The sequence below is a fragment of the Onychomys torridus genome, chromosome 23, assembly GCF_903995425.1.
Source record: "Onychomys torridus chromosome 23, mOncTor1.1, whole genome shotgun sequence".
NCBI lineage: Eukaryota > Metazoa > Chordata > Mammalia > Rodentia > Cricetidae > Onychomys > Onychomys torridus.
This window is the reverse complement of record NC_050465.1, coordinates 38,450,333-38,467,236: the sequence shown is the minus strand read 5'-3', so window position 1 is coordinate 38,467,236 and position 16,904 is coordinate 38,450,333.

The following is a 16,904-nucleotide window of genomic DNA, read 5'->3' as shown; positions in this document are numbered from 1 at the left end:
GGGGATGGTGCCTTCCCATTTCATATCAGCACTGCACCCCGGGCCATAATCCTAGCCATGGCTCCACTTCTGGCATCTTCTGCCAATCCTGCCAGCTCCCCAGAAAGCAGCCAGGAAATCACACAAATCCGATTCTGTTGTCTTATAGGAAGTCAGTCTCCTGAGTTCTGCAGTGTCGTATGGGTAGACAGACTGTAGCTAGGTTCATCAACATGTTGCCTAGTTTCTCAGCCTATGAGAGCCAGGCTTCTAGGATTAGCACCTGTTTGCTCCATCATCTTTCCTTGTGGCTTGCATACTGGTGACAGCGGCAAGTCACAGCTTCTGTTATTTCAACTCTTGCTTGCTAATGAGGATGTAAAAGTGATTTGGGAGTTATTGGAGCAAGATCTCCTAAAATTGTCCACTCTGTGGCAAGAGTAAATACAAAATATGTACTATATTAATTGTTGAATTTTGCAGTCGAAGTGAGATGCCATGACTATATTGCCTAAAACCTATATTTTACAGACAGGAAATGAATGTAAAGAAACCAATTTTATTTTAAGTGTAGAATCAAGTTTACAGCTTTACATAATAAAATGCTAATCATGTAACCTGCCAAGGAGTGAATAAAAGTTGAACATTCAGGCTTCCACTTCATGGTTGGAATGTCTTAAGCTGCTTTTCAGTTTGTTTTATTGCCTTTAGACTTCCTCTTCTCGTTATTTATCCTTAAACAGTCTCTAAGTGAGACATCAATAAAAGCTTCAGTTCTCACTAGTTGTTTTTATATTAGGGAATAAATTTACAATATACATTTATTCTGACAGTCATAAAGGGCACTGCTTAATAATATCTACCATAATTCTTAATAATAATCTCACAGATTTTCTTGTGATGCATTGTGCTTTTCTTTGTCTTAGACTGAGAAAATTTGACTTTGAAGAGCTGGTTGCTTATGAGTTTGCCTTCTCTTGATAACTGTGGCTGTGCCCTTACTGATTCTAATAGTACCTGCAAGAAAGTTAGGTTCTTAAGACAATGTCAAAATTGATGCCCTGATATGGTTCCTTTGGGCAGTTCTCTACCAAAATCTGAGTAGAGAGTAATCAAAGCTAAGTACATGCATGGTGAGTGCAGGAGAGTCACACGTTGGAGGTCCTTTCACATGGCCTGTACTGTGTGAAACACAGTGCCATGCTATGAATTTGCTTTCTGTATTCTGTGTCCACATCTGGTCCCCTACATTACCTCACCAATTTATTCTTCACTGTGTCTTTTGTATTTGTCTCTCTTTGCTAAACACTTCATTCTTGAAGCATGTGAGAGATTTTCTTGTCTTATTATCCTGCATTGCCTCCTGTATGATGTATCACTGTTGATAGACAACCTTACAATTTGCATATGAGTGTCTAGCAGAAAATTATTCACTACTTTTCCAAGAACTTCACTATTGAAAAACTAATCATTAGCAATGATTTTACCCACAGTATGTGAAAATATTGTCCCCTGCAATATTCAGTAATTTGTTTATTTGATTTTTGGGGGGCAGCATCTCACTATGTAGCCCTGGCTGTCTAGGAACTCACTATGTAGACAAGGCCAGCCTCAAACTCACAGGCCTACTCCCCCACCTCCATCCTATGCCTCCTGAATGTTAGGATTAAAGATATGTGCCACCACACCAGGGCTATAACACCCTTTAATCCCAGCACTCAGGAGTCAGAGGAGGGCAGATCTCTCTGAATTCGAGGCCAGCCTAATCTACATAATGAGTTCCAGGGCTACACAGAGAAACTTTGTCCTGAAAAACGAAAGAAACAAAGCAAAACAAAAAACCCAGTCATTTGCTTTTGGTTGTAAAACTTACTCAAAATAGATATAGCCCCTGTTTAATCAGTAACATGTTACAAAACATCTGGAGTCAGCTTTCATACCCCAAGCCTTGCCCTGTTAGTGATCAAGACATCCTCAGCATGCCTTTCCCTGTTCTAGGTCACACACCTCCAGATCTTCATGTGGCACAGTAGTCTACAGGCTGCTTGTCAGTGTGTTTAGTGTGTGTGTGTGTGTGTGTGTGTGTGTGTGTGTGTGTGTGTGTGTTTAAATCAAAATACATCAGCTTCTTTCTAAAACTAAAACCAAGGCATACATAGCTGAATAGTGTAATTTCCCCTGACCTGAAAAATTATATTTCAATCAAAGTCTAAGTTCAGGACCAGAGCTGCTTGTTTGGTTGCTTGTTAGTGTAACCAGCACATTCTTAGCTCACTTGTTCTTCAGCCATACCTTCAATCCTGTCATTCATGCCTCTCCTTCATATACCCATCATAGAATTTTGTTCACAGGATATCCTTAATACACTTTCCTTCATGTCCTCCATCATGTACTTCATAGCTCTTCCTGCAGCTCTCCCCTTCCTTCACATACTCCCATTTAAACTCCGTCTTCTGTACTCTGCTTCAGATACCATCATTCATAAACCCTCCTTGAGATACCTTCTAGAACCCAACATCTCCCCAGTGTGTGCTTTCATTTGTGAATGCTGCACTCATATTGTTTAATTTCAGTCTCTGGATTCTTCCACATGAAGAGTCATTTATCCCAGCTTTTCCCAGTGTGAGGTGAGCAGGAGCACATGGTCATGGGAGCAGAGCATGGGAGCTCACGGTATAACATAGCAGTTGCTCCAGGATGCTCAGCTGCCTTATCACCTGAAGGGTGCGGGCCTCGCATTAAATGCTGCAGGACTGCTAAGCCTCTCCTTAGGATACTCCTTTATTCTCGTCACCTACCTCACTCCATTGTCTAGCTTCTCATTTCCTTGAGCTAATTCTATTTGTCACAGTCTTGCTTGGCTTAGAAACATTCTCATTTGCTCTCTAGAGATGTTAGAATTGTCTTTTACAAACACGATCCTTCAGCAACTCATTGGTCAAGAACAACAATATGACAGGTATAAAATGCAGGTGTTTTTGCTTTTATTCATGCCTTCCTCCATAATGAAAACATTAACATTTCTGTTTAATAATTCAGTTATCTGAAGATAGTTTTTGACCTAGAAAGTTAAGTTTATTTTTGTATTGTCAAATACATGAAAATATCATGGATCCCTCCCTCATTGCTCCTTCAGAACCCGAAAGACAAGCAGACCTTGGACCAACAGAGGTGTGCTCCCACATACACCTCCATAGAGAATCAGGTTTCTTATCCTATTCAAAGTTTCTAGTCTTTTCCAAGACTGTACCAAAATCTGGCTCCTTTATATTAGATGACTCATTAGTATACACTGCATTTTCTAATTGTGGTTTGTTCCTTTCACATTCCTGGGCACATGTATCACAGGTATTTTCGTATTTCCTTGAATAGAGTTATTTCTTTTTGTCAAATGTATTTTTTTTTTTTACCTTGATGGCTCATTTATAATTAAAATGTATTGTGGTCATCATTAGTTAGTATAGATTATACCGTGATTGCAATATCAATCAATAAGTATCTCAGGAATTTCCTTTCATTAATTTAAAAGTATTTCTTCTGATTCACATACACAAATTCAATGAAAAATTTGAAAAAATAAAGAAGAAAACTAATTATCTACAACTCTATCAGAAAAAATATAAATATCTCTCCAAAAATTTATTGGTAAGTGTGTACTTTTTAAAAATTAAAAGAATTCTTCTATATGAATCGGTACTCTATGGTTTTGGACTGACATTGTGATGAAAACAGTAACCCTTGTTATTAATAAATTCACTGGGCTGTGGTTTTAATTACTTCATTATGTCTGTTGTCTGTACACCATAGTTTATGTAGTCTATCGCTGATTCGGGGCACATTGAAATTGCTTCTAACTTTTCAAAGCTGATAGGGAGTGCCTGCAGGCTATCAAGTTGTTCTAGTTCACGTTTGTCTCTTGGAAACTGCTGTTGGAAACTTTAGTAGTTTGACAGGAGGTTGAAAGCAGCAAGTTTGGTAAATGTGGTAATTACTATCCTGTCAATATTTCTAAGATTAAAAAAAATTTACCTAGATGTAGAGTTTTAAAATTAAGCCACTTTCCTTTGAATTAAAAAGCATTAGGACTTGAAGACAAATGAGAAACAGAACAAGTCATTTCAAAAATTAAAAAAAAAATGTAAGATTAAGCTTTAAAATGCATTATAACAGCAATATTTTGTCATTGAAAGTCTAATCTTAGAATGAAAGGTCTGGCTTATCAAATTGATCTTTCTCCTTCATAGTTTCAACACTAGAAACAGCTTATTGCTTTGTATATTTTATCTAATAAATGTTGCCTAAGAACTCCCTCCCCCCCCAAAAAAAAAGAAAGAAAGATGAAGAAGAAATAAAAATTACAAACTGTATCATGGAAATCCCTTCAATTAAGCATTGTCTACCATTTGGAGAAGAAAGATGGATTGATAAAAGCTATTAAATGTGAATTAGTGCATATTTTATGGACTCTATGCCGTTAAGGGGAATATTAAACTTAAAGGCGGCCATTGCAGGCTTTACATAGCACTTTATAATTTTATTTTCATTTCTGAGCAGTGGGTGTCATGCCAGCAGACCAATTATGATGCAGAGATGAAAGAACCGTCTTCAGCAGCTTGGCAATCAAGAGTCCATTGTCTAGAAATCTTCCTGGTATTTATAATGTAAAATTGTTGAGGCATCTGCTTTTTCACTGTGGCAGAATTCTGACTGTTCACAATGTCCACGGGCCCGTATATCATCTCTGACCTTCTACCACTGCTTAGAAGACGTTTTATACTGACTTGCAATGTGCTTGTTCCCATAAAAGAAGTTATAGCCATGAATAAAGGTAAAAGGGCTGCAAATAGAATTATATGAATGAATTAATCCATACCCCGATTTATACTACAGGACAATAAAAATGGCAATGTTTCCCCCACGTAATGTGAACATAATTTTGTTTCTTTTTAATGCATTCAGGCACCGGCCGCATCTTTCAACATTCACAAAATGCAACTCTTGCTAAATAGTTTCCCTTGTGAATCACTCCCAGGAATACATCTCCAAGGACACACACTGTGAAGAACTTGCTGGATGCAACACAACAACAAAGATATAACAAGGCATTGTGAATACAAAAAGCAAGCAGTGATTTTGTAGATTTTGTATTTCATTTTAAGTCCATTTCAAGAGTCTATTTTAATTAAGTTGTACCCATACCCCAAATATACATAATAAATAAATCATGGTGGTGACTGGGTGGGTGGATTAAGGGTGAACTGAGTTGGATTTTTAGGAAATAGGAATTTGCATATAAATCAATGATGCTGTGTGATATGAGAGGATCATATTTGACACACAACAGCATGCTATTAGAGTTAAAAGGATAAAAAGAGTCATCACAATTCTAAAGTTATCTTATAATTCCATGTCTTAGCTACTATTAACATACACAAGACTACATCCCTATACAAACTGTGAAAAGTGCTCTTATTATTTAAAAGTTATACTCTGTTGAAAATGGGCGAGCAACAGAAGAAAAGTGGTGGTGGAGTCGAGTGTTCTGGCAGAACAAATCCCTCTCCTGGCATCTCTGTAATCACAAGGATCATGTTTTTTCCAACAGATGCTGTAATAAGTGATTAGCCAACTGGTTGGTACTGAAGAGGCTCTGAAGGCTGGAGTCTACAACTGATAACCCCTATCAGTTTTTGGATTCTCTGCCTAGCTGCAAACTCTAAATACACCCCCGCACAATCTATTTCTTCATGATTAGCTTGGCATGCTTGACTGTGATAATTTATTGTCATTGAATAATTTTGGCATTGTTCAGTGGCTGTCAGTCTTCTGGTAAACACCAAGGGATGCCCCCCATGAGTTTGTAAAATACTCAGTAGTCAAAACTCTGAAACCCATAAAATTGGGAACTGGTTGCTTGGCTATGTTCCTTTAATATAATATCTTGGGCTGTCCTGCGTTGAGTTATTAATTTCTAGGTATATAGTCTTCCACTATGAGAATATAAATCATGGAGTTTCCTATAAGAAACAGTGTCAAGGTCCCAAGGAAGTGAGAAAGAGGAGGACTAAGGAAGTACATGAGGGATATTACTGTTTGTGAAATATATCTATCATTCATCTATCTATCTATCTATCCATCTATCTATCATTCATCTATCATCTATCTATCTATCTATTATTCATCTATCTATCTATCTATCTATCTATCTATCTATCTATCTATCTATCTAATCTATTCAGCCATACACACAGAGACACACTCAGAGACCCACAAACACACACAGACACACATACACAGACACATGCACACACAGTATGAAAGTAGGACAAATATTTGAGGACAGGAAGGGGACCGATGAGTAGAGTAATGAGGAAAGAGAGTGGGGGTTAACATTAACAAGATTCAGTGACATGTGTGTATTAAATTGTTCTAACACAGCCACTATTTGGTACACAAATTAAAATTTAAATGACAAACATTGTGTTGGTTGCAAGGCTCATAACTGTAACCCCAGCACCGAAGAGGCCAAGGCAGATGATCACTAAGAGTAAAAATCAGCCTAGACATTAAAATGTGTACCATGCCAATGTAGAGTGAAAAGTGAGACTCTGTCTTAAAGCATTTTTTAAGTATTTACTTTTGCTATGTTAAATTATGGTCATGTATTCTAGTGTATAGATACATGCATGTGAATGCAGGTGCCCAAGAAGGCAGGATGAGAGCTTTGATTCTCTGGAGTTACAGGAGGATGTAAACCACTTTTTGATGGTGCTGGGAACAAAACCCAGGTCCTCTGCAGGCATAGTATGCACTTGTAAACTGCAGAACTATTTCCAAAGTCTTTTTAAACAAGTACCAGAAGTAGTATTACAAGTGAACCATGCTTGTAAATCTACACATTTTGTCTGAAGGGTTTTGGGGAGAATCTAGACTTACAAGTCATAGTCACTGTAAGCTTTCTTTTCCAAATGCTAACAGTCCTGGCCCTTAAGCCCCAGGTAGCTTCAATAAAAATGTCAAATTAGCCTCCAGCTCACTGTCTGCTTCCCTTGTCCTGGCAAGAGCTGGGATTATCCATGTGTGCCATTAGGCCCAGCTCATATTGGTTTTTGTTGCCTTCTGTTTTTGTGATGTTAGCACAGGACTAAAATGAGTAAGAGAGGAATATAAGGATGTGGTGGGGTAGACATCTCTCTTACATCTTGAGATTACCACCAAATTCAGAGTGAAATGCCTGGACAGGTAGGAACAGTTACTCCCTCTCATTTGTAGCACCTGAAGGTACAAAGATGCTTTCAACAATAGAGAGAGTCCCACATAGACAAGCCTCCCCTCATCCAATCCCAGCTTTGTCAACTCACTTGTCCATGTCAAGGGGTTTTTAGGGGCCTGAGGGTTTTGATAATTAGTTATCAGAAAACTGAGAACTTGTATTGTGTCTGAAACATGGGGAAATCATTAACTTGTGATTTAGACAAATCCTGAAAAATAGCATTTGATTGGCTTTTAAGAAAAGCTAATGACAACAACCAATGTTGAAAGGGTTTCAGATGTATTTGTTCTTCTGAGTTCTTTATAGAAAAAAAATGGTACAACCAAACTATAAAATTTTTTCAATCATAGGTTATCTGCTAGTATGGAAGGATCCCAAACAGACAGAACATTATCTGTCCTGATTTATTGCTTAGAGAATTTGATATTTTGCAACTTGGACTTATCCATTTAGTCATAACCAATTTCAACATGCTTCACAAGGTCCAGTGGATGGTATCCTCATGAAATGGTCTTTGACCTGTCTGATGAAGGAACATAGCAGTGTAGAAGGTTATGTCTTGCCTATCAGAAGTTGGATTAAAAAAAAAAAAAAACCACTGTTTTCCTCGTATAGTTAGCCCTTTTTTGTGAACTACCATGCTACAAAATTTCTACATACTTTGTTAAAGTTTTATGCACCACCCATATAATTATAATTATACCTTTATTGTTTTATTAAACATTTCATCTGTTTCAAAACTAAAATTGCTTATTTAGAAGATCAACATAAAATTTTCTGTTTTGTTTTTGATTTCAAGAAATTCTGATTATATTTATAAATTTCTTCATATCAAATACGGAATATCCCAGAGTTCATCCTGTTCCCTCATCCAAAGTTGATTCCCTGTGACCTTGTTATCATGAGACTATTTCTTTGAATCCAAATTTTATCCTCTGTTTCTGGGAATCTTTGAAAATGACATTTACATGCAATTAAGTCTCATCATCTGCAAAATGTTGTCACAGTAGCTCCAATTGAGGCTGAGGAGGGCAAGCTGTTTTACACTATTCCATGTGATACCACGCCAGAAAGTTAGTGTAGAACATGATGCCTAACATTGCCCTCAGCAAGAATGTCACTGCCAGCTTCGATAATAATCAGTACTCACGAAGGTACAAAATTGGATAGTTATTGTTCAGTTTGAACTTCCATGAGCTTCTAAAAAGAGTAGCTCATAAGTGCACAAAAATGTAGATTTCCACCCCTCCCTTATAAGATAAAAGGAACGGCAGTGCACCGGCTGATACTATGCCTTGTGAGCCCAGATTAGCTTTGGACGCAGGGTGTGTGTGTGTGTCTGTAATTGACAAGAGCCCACACAGCAACTTTATTATCCTCTATATAATTTCTCTGTAATTTTACACAAGGATTTTAGATCAAGCAGTTCAATGTATACTCAGTGCAATTAACAAACTCCACCTGGATACTGAGCATGTGCTGTCACTGTGGTTTTGTTACTTTCGGCCTCATAAGTAGTTTAGTGTACATGAGACCTTAGCAAACTCTTCCTGCCACCAGTAAAAGTCCATGGACTCAAGAGCTGGTGCATGCCACTCTACAAATGCACTTGTGGTTGAGCAGACAGGGTAAATGGTGCCATAGCAGAACGGATGATGTCACAGGGAATGCCACTTTGATGACAGTGAGTGTGTTCTTTGTATCTGAGTACTCTTTAACTTGAAAAATCAATAGATTTTGAACATGTTTGAATCTTGGCTTTCGCCGGTTATTTTGCTTTCTGGAACCTGGATCACTTCACTATCAGCCAGGGAGTTCATTTTCTTTCTTCATTGCCTTAGTGAATTTCCCAGGAGTGGTTGTGTGATTTTTTTTTTTTTTTCATGCAGGATAATACCTTCACAGCCATGAGCCCGAATCTGGTTTTCATTAACCTATAGAATATTCTGTTTTAGATTCTGCTCAGTGAAGTTTACAGTTGTGATCTGTGATTTGAATCAGCTGGTTGTCTTGGGTTTCTTGTGACAAGCAGGAAGTCCTTTTGACTAGTAACACAGTAGTAATCACTTCTGATGTCAATCCCTATGCACTCTATTGAAGAGGGTTGCTCAAAGTCTCATTGGGTGTTACAAACAGGGTCCTTCCACTCCTGCCACAAACCAGGTTTCAAAAGTCTAAGCCTGATCCAGAAACCAGATTTCCCCTTTCTTTGATGTCTTTATGAGAAACAGAAGGAAGGTCAGGAAGAGAAAAGACAGGGGTCTCAGTCTATAAGAGAGAGACAGGGATAGCAACACAATACCAATATGCTTAACAGTGTGAACAAAGCCCTCCAGACTAACAAAGTGGAGGACCTGAAAGACCTGGTTTTAAGTACATGATTAGTGGTAAATATAAAATATAATTTTGTATCTTTTTATTTTATATTTATAAAAATATATCAATTAAAAAATTATCAGTGGTGTATTCATGAACCTACAGTATGTAAGCTGCACTGAAACTTTCATCTTGATGTAGAAGTGATGGGAATTATAGCATCAATATTGACTACACTAGGAATATTTAATAGCATTGGTCAGGGGTTTATTTTCCAGAGAACAGAAAGGTTTTTTGCAAGCATGCACTAATTCAATTTGCACATGTATGGTGTGTCTTCTGCCATTGTGACAGCTTCACAGAGGTGGGGAGAGACACAGGAAGAACAAATCAGCAGTAAGTGACTACTTCAAATCAAGGCTTGATTTCGTTCCAGAGAATTTAACCACTAAGCTCTTGTGGTGAACATGATGCTTGGCTTCCACTGTGTTTAAAAGACTGTGAGACGAACAGAATGCGTGGTCGTTCCAAGCCTCTTAAGGTTAATCTCAGCTCTGGTACCAAGGCCCATACTTTGTCAAATGACTGCATCAGAGGAACAGTCCAAATTTGTAGTGTTCCATAGACTCCAATAAAGCCCTAGGCATAAATTCCATATCTGTGTCTTAGTCTATTTAATTTCTAATATCTTCCACATAAGAAAACAATTATATTCTGTCCTGACATAACACCTTAGATGCTGCCATTATCTCCTCCATATACAGGCGTTAGGTAACTCTAGTTTGAGAGAAGTCGAGTTCTGTGGCAATGTTCTCCAATTTCTCAAGGGGAAATCCCAAGGGGAACATGAGCTCTACAAACACTGATACCATAAGCTTTAGATTCACACATTTCTTTTCTTGTTGAATGCTTTCCTTTCAATGACCTCACATCCAATAAGCACTAATTGTATTCTTTAATTACAGTATGATTCCGTATTTCTCAGAAGGAGAGCCAGAAGCACTTTTGCATGCTTCACCCAACCCCATGCGATTCAATGCCAGGGATGGGAAGGATGTGCTCAGTTGGCCATGCTGGACCAAACCGGCTTCCCATCCAGCTGACATTGCTGTTGCTGCTCACTTTTGCCTGCTGCCTCCCAAAGGCAATATGGAGCTACTTCCCGTTGAAGCAGACAACTTGGGAGAGAAGGAAGACTTACTTTCCAGATATTCTGTCACTGACCTAAGCACTCCGCATTGCTTTTAAATTGTCAGTCCTTGTTTGGTGGTCTACTCAGATCCTCCAGAATCAGAGAAGGATTTGCCATGTAGATACTGCCATAGCAGCAGCATAGCAGTGGCTGTCAGCATGCAGGACCGACCTCAGGGTGCTCTGTCTTCCTGTAGCTGCAGCTTCACAGACGCAGGTGATGATCTGTACCTGTATGTGGGTTCCCTATTGGCTCCAATGATGAAAAAGAATCCTCAGGACAGGAGGCAGAAGACATGTGCTGTGAGGCATGAGACATCATTTCCTCACATTTTGCCTTGGGGAAATTGGGGAACCAGGAAGCAGCTGATTTGGTGAGCTCAAGACCTCAAAAAAGTTCACATTACAGAAAGCTCTCTCTCTGTGGTTACAGAGGTGGAGCTGGATGAGTCTTTATCATTAAATATTTACACTATCAAGATAAGCCTACCAAGTTGTGGTTGGACCAGAAACCTGCCTGTAGCATAGTGAAAGTGGACAGAAATCAGGGGAAGTGAAAAAGCATTGCCTTTATTCTGTGTAATTCAACCTATAAAGCATCGCCCTTGTTTTATATTCCTGTTGTTTATGAACTCTGAGAGTCAAAGGGTTAGGCAGGCAGTCAAACATACCTCTTACAATGCCAGATGAGCTTTCTTTCTTTTGTTTTATTTTTTATTTTATTTATTTATTTTTGGTTTTCAAGACAGAGTTTCTCTGTGTATCCCTGGATGTTCAAGAAGTCACTCTGTAGACCACGCTGGCCTCCAACTCACAGAGATCCACCTGCCTTTGCCTCCCAAGTGCTGGGATTAAAGGCGTGTGCCACCACAAGATAGATATTTTAAAAGGGGGAGAGTATGGTAGGCAACAAAGGTTATGGTATCAACTTGCTTTGAACTATTTTCTCTGCACTCTGGCCCTGGGGAGAGGTAGTCTTATAGACTAGGCATTCTCCTTGGCATAGAAATAGCAAGGCTTTCTAGAAGGCTTTTGAATGCATTAGGTCTACTGTCCTCTTCTGGTTGGAGGCAGTGCCAGGAAGGTTGTGATGAGTCACCTCTCTGGAAAGTTACAGTTCACTGACTCCAGCAAAACATGTCTGAGGCTCTCACTTCCTCACTAGGGAGCTATGGCTCAGACATTTTTCCTAGGAAGCAGACTCGGTCAAAGGCTGGGGGTATTGCTGAATAGCTTTCCCCTCCAGTCACAACATTACCACCCCATCACCATTCTGGTTAGAGATTCTGTTGGCCTAGTACCACGTGATGTGCAGCAACAGTCTCCAACACTGGGATGTTTCCAGGCTGGAGGGAAGCGCCTGTGTCTAAAAGTTCCTACTTGAAATGCTTCAGCCTGGAGGGAGGCTTGTTAATGAGGACAAGAGGAGATAGAAGCTGCCTAGAGCGAGTTAGGGGAATGATCCTAAAAGGCGCCAACGTTCTGGGAATGTCTGTGGTCTCCTTGGTGATTCTGTCATTGCTAGAGGCCAGGATGGAGGCAAGAAATCCCAGTTACTGGTTCCTTGTTATCTCTTCTAAAGGAGCACTCCTGCCTGGATGTTCTATTCAAGGATGTGACGGAAACTAATAGGTGGTACTCAGACTCATCTCGGGTGGGCCAACTGGACTGACTGCCTCAGGCCTCCCCATAACTTATGCCAGTTTCTGACATCAGTCCTTTGAAAATCCTGCAGGCTAGCAGCTTTGGGGACCCTATTTCATAAGACCCACTCTTGATATGAAGGAGACTCTGCTTTCCTATAAAATACAATTTCTTTCTAATACTTCCTCTTCTCTAGTGTGTGGATTTCATTGTTGGAAACCCTAAGGTAAGAACCCAGCAACAGTGCCTCAGTGGAGATTTGCACGAATGTGAGATTCTTGTACCATAATGTCTGAGTTAAAGCTCACCTGAGTGTGATAGAAAAAAGCCAACATCACTCTCAATGACCCTGATTCCCACCATTTTATTAAGACTTAGGGAGTAAACAACTCATGAACCTCAGGACGTCCATGAAAGTTTCAAGAATGACAAAGCCTCTCTCCCCAAGTTGAATAAGCAATAAGGACGGTAGGGGAGATGAGTCACTCTAAACTGTAGAAGTGCCTGTGAGTTGTGATGTGAGCTCTGGAGATGTAGTTTTATGAGTCGATGCTCAGGCTAGGTAGGTTTTTGAGTGGTGCAGCTGCTTGTAAGTCATCCCTATTCCTGTTAGCTGTCTTTCACAGATTCTCCTTCAACTCACACCAACCAACTCCCTAGTGTGCTGATTTGAACTTTGCGCTATGTAGAGTTGTTAGATATTTATTCATTTATCCCCAGGGGAAGTCACACAATATCCCAACTAGTTGAAGAGAACTACATTTAAGATCGGACTGTGGTCTAGTCTATATTATATTATACTGTGTAAAACAGTAGTTTTTCAGGCTGTGCCTTGTCCTGATAGACTCCATTGAACTTTTAAAAAAATTCTATTTATTTGTGTTTGTTTATTTATTTTGTGTATGTATGTATACCTGTATGTAGGTCAGAGTTGGTTTTCTTCAGTGTGCTGTTGGTGTTTATAAGTATTTAGAGTCCCTATGTTATAAACACACACAACTCATAGAGGTCATATTTTGGTTTAGATGCTTTTGTCCTCCACTCCTATGAGCATTCTCTCAAGCTCCCAGGAAACAAATAGGGTTGAGCATTAGATTTTAAATGGTTTTAAACTTTTCCCCTTTTCTTTGTCCTGTGAATTATCTTCGCTTTTATTCTCTGTTCCTTTGTCAGACATTTGCAAACCCAACAACTGCAGTTCTCAAACCTTTTACTGAGCTATAATGTGCAGGCACAGTGACATTAACATGGGGTGGGGGCGTTTCAATTAATGCTTGCAGAGCTATTCAGCGTCACATCACTGGAGTTTAGTTTTGTGGGGTTTGTTTGTCTGCCGTGCACATCTTTCACCTGTCTATCTGACTATTAGCAGGTCTTGAAAGACACAGTCCTCATAGAAAACATCAGGTAGCTCCTTCTCTGCCCTCCCTTTTTGGTGGTGATGTTGCAGTGACACTAAAATACTAAGCATGCTAAACTAAACTATATTTTTCCCCAGGGGTATAGCATGAATCTTAAATGGTCATTAAAAAAAAAAAAACCACCACCACTACCAACAACAACAACAAGAACCCAAGGCCAGTTATTGGGGTGAATGCTGGAAGATCAGAGAAGCAGAACAAGCCACAGCTACCTCACCTCGCCAGTTCCTCAGTTGATCCTGTTTCCTCAGACTGGAAGCATCTCAATCCTCATCCAGAAAGACTCTTAGCTGAACTGCTGCTCCAAAGCCTAAAAGCTTAACCAGCTAAAAGCTAGTTTCTGTTCTTCACTCTTATATATCTTTCTGCTTTCTGCCATTGCTCCCTGGGATTAAAGGCTCACTTCTTGGGATTAAAGGCATGTGTCACCATGCCTGGCTGTTTCCAATGTGGCCTTGAACTCACAGAGATCCAGAGGGATTTCTGCCTCTGGAATGCTAGGATTAAAGGCATGTGCTACCACTGCCTAACCTCTATGTTTAATATTGTGGCTGTTCTGTCTCTGACTCCAGATAAGTTTATTAGGGTCACACAATATTTTGGGGGACACAATACCACCACACAAGGGCTATTTCTAAATGACCGGGGCCCAAGTTCATTGATAAATACCATCTTGAGCAATCAACAAAAGAAGTATGAAAATGCAAAAGCTATTTTTAAAAAAATCTCATAATGAAAAAAAATCTCATAATGATGTTCTGTTGTAGGATATTTGTGCACCATGTGAAAATGTATTGCTGTGATTAGTTTAATAAAGATCTGAATGGCCAATAGCTAGGTAGGAGGTATAGGTGGCACTTCCAGGAAGGGAGAGGAAGCAGGAGGAGATAATCAATGTCCAGAAGAGACACCAAGGAGACATGGAGGGAGTCGGACATACAGAATGAAAGAAAGGTAAAGAGCCACATGGTAAAACATAGATTAATAAAAGCAGGTTAATTTAAGTTATAAGAGTAGTTAAAAACAAGCCTAAGCGAAAGGCCAAGTTTTCATAATGAATAATACGTCTCTGTGTCTTTTTTTTCTTTTTTTTTTTTTGTGAGCTGGTGACCCAAAGTAAAAGCTGTCTACAATGTTCTACATGGAAACTTCATGTTTGGCATAGACACACAGGCTGATCTCCATTCACAAAGATCAGCTGTGAATCAATAAGTTAGTCCTTAGGAAGAATACAGTGTATTTACCTTTGAACTTGGCCTGGATTTGCTTTGATTTTAATCGTCTGTGCATTTAGGTCCATCAGTGCTATCTAGCTATCCCAATCACTGGGTCTGGCGAAAACCTAGTGGTAGAACAGGAGATTGACTATGTCCCTACCAAGACCTACACTGTATAAATTATTCAGAAAATGTAAGTGATAAAAGGAAAAATTAAATCATTATTTTGATTTTCTGAAATACCTCATTTCTCTAAATAAATCACAGATTATTTTCTAAAAAGAATAAAATTCAAATAACTTGAATCACATTCTTGAAATTGAATTTATCTCCTTGACATTTAACGGATTCTTGGAACACTCTACTAGTAGAACCCCAGGAAGCGTTCTTCAGAATCGATGGGGTGTCCTGAACACTAGAGAAATCAGCTCAGAATTAAAGTAAGAATTAGTACAAGAGAGATGATATATTCATCAAAATGTTAAAAAAATATTGTTAGTAGATTTTTTTTCCCTGTAGTGTGTGAGGTGTTGAAGATTTTAACTCACTTGTGATACTCCTTGGTTTGATAATTTATCCTGTTTCCCGAAACCTTTCTCAGTAGATAAATGGACAGCGTGCATATTTAAGGGGTCACAAATGGAGCAATTATTGTTTGCTCTAATCACTCTTGAACAAATGTGAAGGGGGTTACTTTTAAAAAATGAAGAAGATTTATATATGTCTTATTTTCAACGAATTCTCTCATGTTAGAATTATTTAATCTTCTTTGCATAGAATTTGTGGATTGAGGAGTAAATTTGTTAATAGAGAACATATTTCCTGATTTTATTATAGGGCTGTATATTTTCTTGTCTGCATAGTGTGGGCAACCTTAGGCATTTTTATGTGCTTTCTTGAGAAAAAACAATCTCGAGCAAGCATTAATGAGTGACAGTGTTATATTTTTGTTCTCTGGACTATACATATTCCTTTATCTGGTTCAATGTCTGTATAGTTAATGTCTACAAGGCACCAAAACATAAATTTTATAATCTCTTAGACAATTGAGTGCTTTATCTTCTGATACACCAAAATTAAACTCTTGGTATTATCTTATCCAGTCAAAAGCCCTCTTGCTATTCTGTGATGCAAGCATGAAGCAAGAATATTGATCTTGCCTGACGAGTCTAGATGTTGGTTTAGATTCTAATAGATGAGAACACAATCTACTGCTATAAGAGTTTACTCCCTCTCCATACAAAATAGTGTATTTGCCAGAATGTTATTACTTAAGTGAAGTTCAGTTTCTTAAGTTACTAAATAATCTGTTACAAACTATCTAAGGTTGATAACCAGGAAGAAAAGTTTGTACTTGTATATCATTAATTCACAGAATTTGAGTCATTATTTATTTATATGTTAATTAAAACAGAACCATATTTTTGGAAGAATAATCTTGAAATACATTGTTTAGCAGGGGAAGAGAGAAAAGGCGTAATGTTAGGGAACATGAACATAGAGGAGCATGAGTGTAAACTATGTTGGGCTAAGGGGATTATGCAAAGTCTGTGTTCAGATGGAGTCATACTGATTTTGGTTTAATGTTTTGGAACATCATATCTTCCTGGAGATTTATGAATAGATGTCCAGGCAGCACTCATTAAAAGGCTCGATGTGGACATAAAGAATATGTATATGCACAAGTGGTAGCAATTCTCACATTAAGATGACGTTCATCCATAACTCAAATGCTTTCATCTATGGAGGAAGATGAGGCAACCAGTGACTTCCCATCCCTGCTGCACAACACAGCAGTCTACAGCATGAACCAATGGGGTATAATAAACAAATAATGCAAATTACTACAAACCAAATAACTCC